This window comes from Octodon degus, unplaced genomic scaffold, assembly GCF_000260255.1.
Source record: "Octodon degus isolate 3935 unplaced genomic scaffold, OctDeg1.0 scaffold00416, whole genome shotgun sequence".
Lineage (NCBI taxonomy): Eukaryota > Metazoa > Chordata > Mammalia > Rodentia > Octodontidae > Octodon > Octodon degus.
In genome coordinates, this window is record NW_004524992.1 from 53,811 (window position 1) to 63,224 (window position 9,414).

General features: G+C 34.4%; 1 protein-coding gene and 1 pseudogene across 1 annotated transcript in view; one reads left to right on the forward strand and one right to left on the reverse strand.

The window, feature by feature from the left end:
• Nucleotides 1-9,414, reverse strand: part of Vamp7 (vesicle associated membrane protein 7) — a 62,140-nt gene that overhangs the window by 40,333 nt on the left and 12,393 nt on the right. The gene's annotated exons all lie outside the window — the stretch shown is intronic.
• On the forward strand, nt 3,170-3,450 carry LOC101570148 (annotated as a pseudogene).

The following is a 9,414-nucleotide window of genomic DNA, read 5'->3' on the forward strand; positions in this document are numbered from 1 at the left end:
ATACAATAAAATAAAAAATAATAAAGTAAATGAGAACCTAGTTTCATGGGGATAATCAACAACCATGGTATCTTACGTAATGAACGTGATAAACAGCATCAAAAGTCATTGTTAAGATGTTAAATGATGAGAATCAGAATGATAATGAGAAAAAAATACAGAAAGGGTGTTTGGGATGTAGCTTACATTTTAACCAGCCACTTGGACTATTCTTAGTTTATTGGTCTGTTTATTGAAAAGTGAAATCCTGCAGCATTTAAATTCTATTTCACCTATTTTTCTACTTTTGAAGTAGTTATAATCACTCACTTTTCATGAATTATTATTGAACAATTTTAAATAGTAAATCATTGTGCCTTGAGAAATAAACAGTTGAAAAAAATAAAATAAGTGATATGTATCTCTGTTGTCCTATCTGTAGTGTCCTTTCCTTTGGTATTGAGAATATGAAGTCTGTAAACCTGATGAGTAATAGGCAATTTGAAATTTCCTTGGGTTGTACTGATGATCTTTTAAATATGTACATAAAGTGGACAACTTTATTTCCCATGTGTATATTGATTTCTTTGAAGAAACAAGGAGCTACTTTTGAGGACAATCCGATGAGAGAACATCCAACAAATATTTCTTGTTCAACGTTTTTCAGTTGCCAGTGACCTTCTATGAAAACTTCAGCTTCCAAATCTGTTGAACCAATATCATTTTCTTCCACCACTCTTCCTGTACTCATCTCTCAAGGTTTGTGAAATGCCATATGTAGAAAAGAGTGCTTCAAGGGAAAAGGATATGCAGATAGGTAATTCATTTTATACAAGTCACTGTTATTTGGCCTGAAAATTGCATTGACAGGCAATAATCTTCTCAACACTGGGTTTTTAAAATAATAACACATTTTGAAGTGTTACATGTAACTTTTCCAGAAGCATAACATTGACCAAAGTGCTGAGTGGTAATACACCAGTGAGGTCTTTTTGTGGCAAGCAAAAGGACAGTATGAAGTGACATGAAAATCACAGGAAAAGGTTTTGTGAAGAGGTAAAAAGAATAGGGATCTACAATTTTTATTGACTAACTTAGGTCATATTCAAGAAGAAACATCAAAAGTGCCAGGGACTTTGGCCTGTGTGGTGTGCCCTTATTCTTCTCAGTTTGTTAACGTTCATTGTTATCTTGTTTTTTTTTATTTTAGGGAAGAGTCTACAGAGTGTTCGGGGTCTCACTACTAGATCGGACTTGTAGTGATCCTCCTGTTTTACAGGTGTGCACCACCATGCCCAGTCTCATTCACCACCTCAGCATGCCCCAGGGATGGGACTGGCATGGCAGGCCCAGAGATCAAACCCCCAGGCCCTGTGCCTGCCTGCAGGGGCTTTAATCCACTGAGCTATTTGGCCAGCCCTTCACTGTTATCTTGTGATGTCCGGATATTGTTGCTTTCTCAGTTTTGCATTCTTATCAAGAATTCTCAATATCACGTAAGATGAATGCAGCTACTGTCTAAAACACTGTCTTATAATTGATTTTCAATGAATGCCTGATGAATGAGTAAACTTGTGCATATTTACCCGCAGTCAAGTTTCTGCCCTTCCCTATTACCTGCTTGCTGTTGTTGGGTGCATTGTCGTGTAAGGGAAGAAAACAATAATGCAATAGCAAATTAGGAGAACTAACTTAAAGTGTTGAGATCCGTCATTAACAGTCTCCTTTCCAAGACTCAGTTGAAAGACTGTGCTTAAATCCTTGCATATTTTGATTGGAAAGTCTGGGTGAACCAAGACATCTGTTTTTTGTTTTGTTTAATGCATGATTCTTATATACCAATAGATCTTTATAGGTTTAATTCTGCCCTCAGGCAGAAATGGTTTAAGCCTCAAACTAGAATTTCATTGAAAATATCATGGAAACGTGAATGTTAAGGAGCTCTTCTGAAGATTTCATTGGGTAGTGACCTGGTTTAATAGTTTGGGTGCACCTGCAAGACATTTACTTGCTGATCATTCTCTAATTTTATACCCACCTGTATAGTAAATACACTGCTGTCTTGATCCTGTGATTTGTTACCATCTATTGGATGAAAAATCTCGATTTTTTTAAATTCATTTTTCCCCCTCCCTAGTGGGGAAGAAATAGAAACAGAGCAAAATGTCAAAGAAGGGGCAGGGAGTCTTGATCTCATTTAGGTAAAAATCTGAAACATCTTTTGGTTTCAAATTTCTATGAGGTAGAGTTTATTATTTTTAAATAAATGCACATACATGGCCATACTAGAAATTTTTTCTCCTTTTCAGTTTGATCCTTTAAATTCTGAGCTTCACACTCTTCTTCCCAACACTACATCCCACCTGAGAATATGTATGACAAAATACAGATATTCTTTCACATATTTTACACACATACACATACAACAAATAGTTATACATGTACATATATCAATATAAACTCATAAAATAGGATTATGTTAAGCATATTTTTTGTCTCTTGCTTTTCAATACTTTATAAAAATCCTTTCAAGTCATTGAAAAAATATACCTTATTACACTCAGTGTGGTGGCACATGCCTGTAAGCCCAGTACTTGGGAGGCTGAGGCAGGAGGATTGCTGCGAGTTCAAGGCCAGCCTAGACTATATAGTGAGTTCAAGGCTGGCCTGAACAGTGTAGTGAGACCCTGTCTCAAATATATATAATGGATAAATAATATTTGATAGTGTATACATGTCAGAATTAATTCATTCTTCCCTAATGAAGTGGTAATTTAGCTTTTAGTTTTGTATACTTTCATTGTAAATAAGGTGAAATAATCATCTATATGTTTATTTTTGTACTAATGTATTTATTTTGATAGCGTAGCTTTTAAGAAATGGAGTTCATGAGTCAAAGACACGTTTTTATTTAAATGGATATTGCCAAATATTTTTCCAAAAGGCAGCCATAATTTATATTTCTACCAAAAATGCATGAAAGTATCCTTTTCTGCACAACTCTGCCAGTAAGAGATATTATTACTATTATTTGTCCTATATAGCAAACAGTAATATTTCACTTCAAAACTTTGCTATAGAGGCTGTGGACAGGATGGGGAGAAGAGCTGTGAGACGGTGCTCCGGCGGAGACCAGCAAGTGGTGGTTGGGGCGTTCTGTGGTTTTCAGAAGAGTCTTCAAGCAGTCACCATGTCAAGCAACACAGATGTTTCTTTTTCTTCGTACGATAGAGATCAGGGATCTAGACTTATCCGAAAAGCTAAAAAGGCACCGTTTGTCCCTATTGGAATGTCAGGCTTCGCAGCAATTGTCACGTGCATATTAGACAGATTGAAGAGCAGGGGAATAGTAAAATGTCCATGCACCTGATCAACTTGCGTGTAGCAGCCCAAGGTTTTGTTGTGGGTGCAGCGACCCTTGGTATGGGCTATTCCATGTATCGGGAGTTCTGGGCAAAGCCTAAACCTTAGAAAAAGAGACACTGTCTTGGACTCTTTGGAAGTACTTGTTTTAGTTAGACATATTATGTTGAGGTTATGTATTTGTGTCAAATGCAGCACTCTTTGAGTTGGTTCAAACTGTATTATGGTATTTGGAATAATGTTTCTTCCTCGCAGACTTGATGACCACGTTAGTGGTGACTGGTTCACTAACTGCATCACTCAAGCTCCAGATGAAAGAAACAGGTCACTTCTGTGCACTGGATAGTGTTTAGTCCACCTTCCCTCGCCCCTCATGACAGCTCCTCCTACACTGGCCAGCCCTGAAGCACTCTGCTCTGCTGCCAAGTGTCACACGCCCTGCATGTTGGGTAGGAGCCCCGTTGACCCCAGTTACTCCAGTTTTTCATTGTCTGCCTCGTGGACTAGGGTGAGGACTTGATTTTTAGGATTGGCTGGCTCTGGAAGAACTCTGTGAAAGCACATGTGAGATGTAGCTTATAGCCCTCCCACAGTTCATGTGTCTGTTTGCGCGTGCTCAGACCCAGAAAACTTACAGGAGCGCTGCATTGAAGTCATGTTTATTTCAGAATCACACTTATTTCAGGATCACTCTCATAAGCATGAGAATAGCGTAGCCATGAATTGCAGTTTAGCTCTTTTGTAATTATAGAATTATATTTTTGCTGCTGTTGTATTAGGAGAATTTTTAAATATCATCTTGAAATAGAAGTATTTATCTTAAGTGCTAAGGCACAGATAAATACTTTCTAAATGTGTGCAGTATGTTTCCCTGTAAGAATTGTAAATGTTAAACACTTTGCACAAAATGCAAACAATCAGTGGTTTAGTAGCGATAGGCATTACATACAAGCTCTGATACACCCCAGAATGGCTGTGAATGCTCATAAAACCTCTTATCCAACCTAAACTCACATTCTGTGGTGACAACATTGTATCTGTTATGTTATTAAAGTGAGTGAATACATAAAAAAATTCTATAAACCAGTAAATGTCAGCATCTTTCCACACATCTTTTTACCCATTTGGATTTTTAAGTTTCTTATATATGTTTTTTAAATTTCTTAGTTTCTCTTCTGTTGTTTCTTTACTTCAGAGAATTCTAGTTGCCTATCAAATATCCATAATCTCTCCATCCATTGTTACAGCATCCCAGACTTTAGCTAGATTCTTGCATCTTGTTGTCATTATGTGCCTCTGGAGGGTAATTTATAATAGGATAATTGTGTGAGATTTCAGGTAAGATCACCTAAGAGAAACTAACTTAGCTGACTTACAGCTTTTCCCTTCTGCCTTACTGCAGATTCCTCTTCTTTTTTCTTTCTGTTTCTTAAGGATCACATGTGATGACTGGAGTTCTAGCAGCAAACTTGGATCAAACAGTGACCTGGAAGTTTTAATACCCACGCTAGGATGATTGAAGAAAAACCAAGTCCAAGTCTTTTGCTGCCTGCCTATGAACTTTCCATGCGACAAAAGATCTCTCCTGTTTAAATCAATGTAAACTTGGATTTTGCATTATGTTTCACTGAACTTAATTTAAGCTGCTCAATAAGTTGTATCTTTACTGTCAGTTTGTAAAAGATCACTGTACATTTAGATATTAGCCTCTATCTGCATGGCTGTATGAATGTTCATTTATGTAAGAATGTTCAACAAATTCTGAAATTAATGTATTTGTCCCTTACTAAATAAAATAAAAATCTTAAGAACACTTTAACTCTGATCATGCCCCTCCTGCTTTATTCTATTTTATTCAGTATTTTGTTATATGCTATTTTAATAAATCAGACCATTATTATTGTTTATGTAGTTAATGATTATTTTTATTCATTTCTCTTTTTTTGTATTTAGTAAGGGTCTATAGGGTCTCACTACACAGATCAGACTCCTAGTGATCCTCTTGTTTTCAGCCTCCCAAGTGCTGGGATTACAGGTGCGCACCACCACACCCAGTCTCCATTGCCATCTCAGTGTGCCCCGCGGGGAGGGCTAGCACAGCAGGCCGGGTATCCAACCCCCAGCTCCTGTTTATTCATTTCTTGTGTGATTTTGTTAGATATTCTTCTTTGCATCTCACATAATTTATCTGGAATTGTTTTCTCTGTAACTAAATACTTCTGAATTTGCTTCATCTATAGTCTATTGATAATCTTTATCAATTTAGTTTATTTAAAATTTTTCTACTTCATCTTCAATTTAAATTTTTTTGATACTAGGAATTGAACTCAGGACATTGCTTTTGCCAGGCAGGCACTGTGCTGCTGAGCTATATTCCAGACTCTTCATTTTCAATCTAGAAAGATTACTTTGGCTAGGTATGCAATTTTAGGTTTTCTTATTTTCACTCAGTATGCTGAAAATATTATTTCATTTTCTTCTGGTTCCATTACTGCTTTCAAAAAATTGATAGGCTAACTTCCATTTCATTTTAAAATTCTATTTTGTATTTTCTTTCTAATTGCTGTGGTAGTTTTCCCTTTGTCTCTGGAATGCTACAGTTTGAATATAAACATAAGCATGGATTTCTTTTCATATATCTCGCTTATGATATATCAAGATTATTTAATATGCAAAATGCTTTCAGTAATTTTGGAAAATTCTCAGCCAATGCCTTTTTTTTTTGGCGGAACCAGGGATTGAACTCAGGCCCTTGCACTTGCCAGGCAAGCGCTTATTCTACTAAGCCATCTCCCTGGCCCCAGCCAATGCCTTTTTAATATCACTTTTTTCTCTAATGTTTTCCAGAGTTCTAATTCATCATACATTAGACATTGTCAGTCTCTTTTTCATGATCCACGGCCTCTTTTTCATACTATTTCGCTGTCTCACTGTATTTCATTTTAAATTTCTTCAGACACAGATTCCAGTTCACTAACTTTCTATTCAGAAGTATATAATACTGTTCAAAAACTAGAAATCAAAATTACAATAATTGAAAGTAAGTGAAGACTTTCTATGACTCACAATACAGGTGCAAGAAAAGTAAATATTCACACATATGACTATTCAAAAATGAAATGAAATTTTGCATGGTAGGAAAACCACAAACAATGTAAAAATCAAATGAAAACTTGGGAAGCAATTTGAAATATATAGCAAGGTAAGGAGCTGCAATAAAGTCTCCAGTCTGTGGTGTTCTATTATGACAAATAATTCTTAAAAAGTCAAGAGAAAAATCTCAAAATATTAATAGAAATATTGACAGAAATCATGAACAGATAAGTCACATAGAAGATGTGAAAATGACCTTTACACATATGAATAAATATTGCAAGTGGCCTTGATAGTGAGGGAAATTCTTGTATATTACTTGTAGGATGTAAACTGGACCAACTGTTTTGGAAGAAATACATAAGAGAGTAAATTAATAAACTGTTGTACATATGTGCAATAGATTCTGTTGTAAAAAAGAATGAGAAAGATATCTATAAATCAATGTGGAAGTAAAATCCAGAATACATTTTGTGAAATAAAATAAAAAATATTATGGTACTCCAAATATAAAAAGAAGAGAACAATGAGAAAATATGCATGGTTCAAAACATAAAGCAATAAAGTTTCCAGTTTAAAATAGATTGCTATAACTTTAATATTTGTATATTATCCCCATGGAAATTACAAAAAAATTTACCTTCTCCAGTGCCCAGGGAACCAGTTAACCAGTTAAGAGACTGAGAGAACTCAATATAGCACAGAAATATAAAAGATATTCTCTTAGTCCATGTTGAGCTGTCATGATAGAATACCACTGACTGGCTACTTTATAGTGTACAGAATTACTCAAATTTATTTCTCCAAGTTCTGTAGACTGACAAGAAGAAAAATCAAGATCCAGCCTCTGTTAAGATCCTTAGGGTTAGCTCTTGTAAAAGGGATTGTTTCTCTAATTTCCATCTCAGTGTGTTTGTTATCTGTGTAGAGGAATGCTATTGACTTTTGTGTATTGACTTTGTATCCTGCTATGCTACTGAACTTCTGTATCAATTCTAGCAGCTTCTTGGTGAAGTTTTTTGGGTCTTCCAAGTAAAGTATGCAAGTAAGTACCTGCAAATAATGATAATTTAACTTCTTCTTTACCTATTCCTATTCCTTTAAATTCTCTCTATTGTCTAATGGCTATAGCTAATGATTACAGAACTATGTTGAATAGGAGCAGTGACAGAAGACATCCTTATCTTCTACCATCATGTTTTCAAAATTAATTTTATTCATCCATTTTAGATGTACATAGTGATACCATTTATTGTAGGGAAATTGCACCTGTACATGATGTATCTTTTTTGTACTGATTGTTAACTTTATTGAAAATCTATAATAATTATATAGCAAATTTAAAATTGTAGAAAAATATTGAAATGTAAAGATATATGATGTATACAGTGATTTTAGAAAAATATTTCTGAAATGAATATATAACATGAAATTAATAATACTTTGCATATTGTAAAAAATTATTTACAAACTTAAATGAATATAATAATAAAATTTGTCTAAAATTACATTTTTAATAGATTGTTAATCAAAATTGTTAAAATAAACATGAAGAAGAAATAGTTTACAGATCAGTCATATAATAGTTCTCTCTTTGCCAAAACAAAGAAATTTTATTCATATAATTAGAATTCTCAAAGTAGAAGGAGGTAGGTAATAAATATTTAAAGATTTAAAATTTCTGAACTCAGTTAAAATTATACCATCACATTTCCAAGAAAAATAAAAGTTTTGCACAAGAAATACAGATGAAACCATACCAAGATATACAAAACTGGAATTGTCCAAAACTAATTGCAAAAAAAATCATTAAAGCATACATATAGAAAAAATATTCGCTATGGAAGAATAAAATTAAATAGCATCTTATTCCACATTAGAAGAAAAGAGCAAGTGGGCAAGAAACTAAACTTATTTATTCAAAGGACTGAAAAAAAAGATCTCTCTTCATTGAATTTTATACTTACCAAACATATCTTTGAAAACTAAAAGTAAAATATTTTCCAGTTATACAAACTCAAAATATTCTAATACCTCCAGACATAGCGTGTAGAAAATACCAAAGAGCATAATCCAGAAGGCAAGAGAAGCTGCTGTACTGTTCTGGGTAAAGAATAAAGAGCTCTCAAAATGGTACTTATGAAGGTCTATGTAAAATGTATTAGACGAACCTATTAAAAAGTTCATGGAAGATTTCCCTAAAACAATATCAATCTTATGTCAGGTTATATACATTTTTTTCGTGTGTGTGTGTGTGTGTGTGTGTGTGTGTGTGTGTGTGTAAAACATAAGGAAGAACTAATATAAAGTCAATTGAAAATGGAAATACATTTTTAAACTTTCTAATAATAGGAGAAAATCTCATATCATGTCTTATAAGTAGATTGCAAGTCAAAGAAACAGTATAAATCATATGTCCTGAGTCTTAATTGACCTTGGAAGGCTAGGGCCAAAATGTTGGCTTTCCTTGCAGCCCTCCTTTTTCTCCAAATTTGATCTGCAAATTTAGATTGTTAACCATCCAGAAGAGAAGCTTGTTGTTATTACCATGCAACCTAGGCTGTTAAGCTTAACCTCACTATCTGTCTGAATATCAAACATCCCAGGCATAACATGAAATAGGTATTTTTCATCAAGTACTGATATGGTGAACTCCAAGTCCCCACAGAATACGATGAAAAAACATTTAAAAATTAGAATATATTTTAAAAAATAGACATGAAGAATTATATACTTCTTATGTTTACACATAATTCCAAAAATCTAACCATATACAACCTTGAAGCAGGACAGTCCCACAACATTCCTTTTCTTGCTTTTTATTTCATTCACCACCCCCTTCTTTTTGAACAATCATCTACCTGAGAGACAGCACAGTAGCAACTGGCATGTCATGACAAGCAGCCCGTATTCAGAAGACCAGAATAACAGGTACTCCAAGTATGAAACTACTATTACAGGTTACCATCTGCAGTGCAG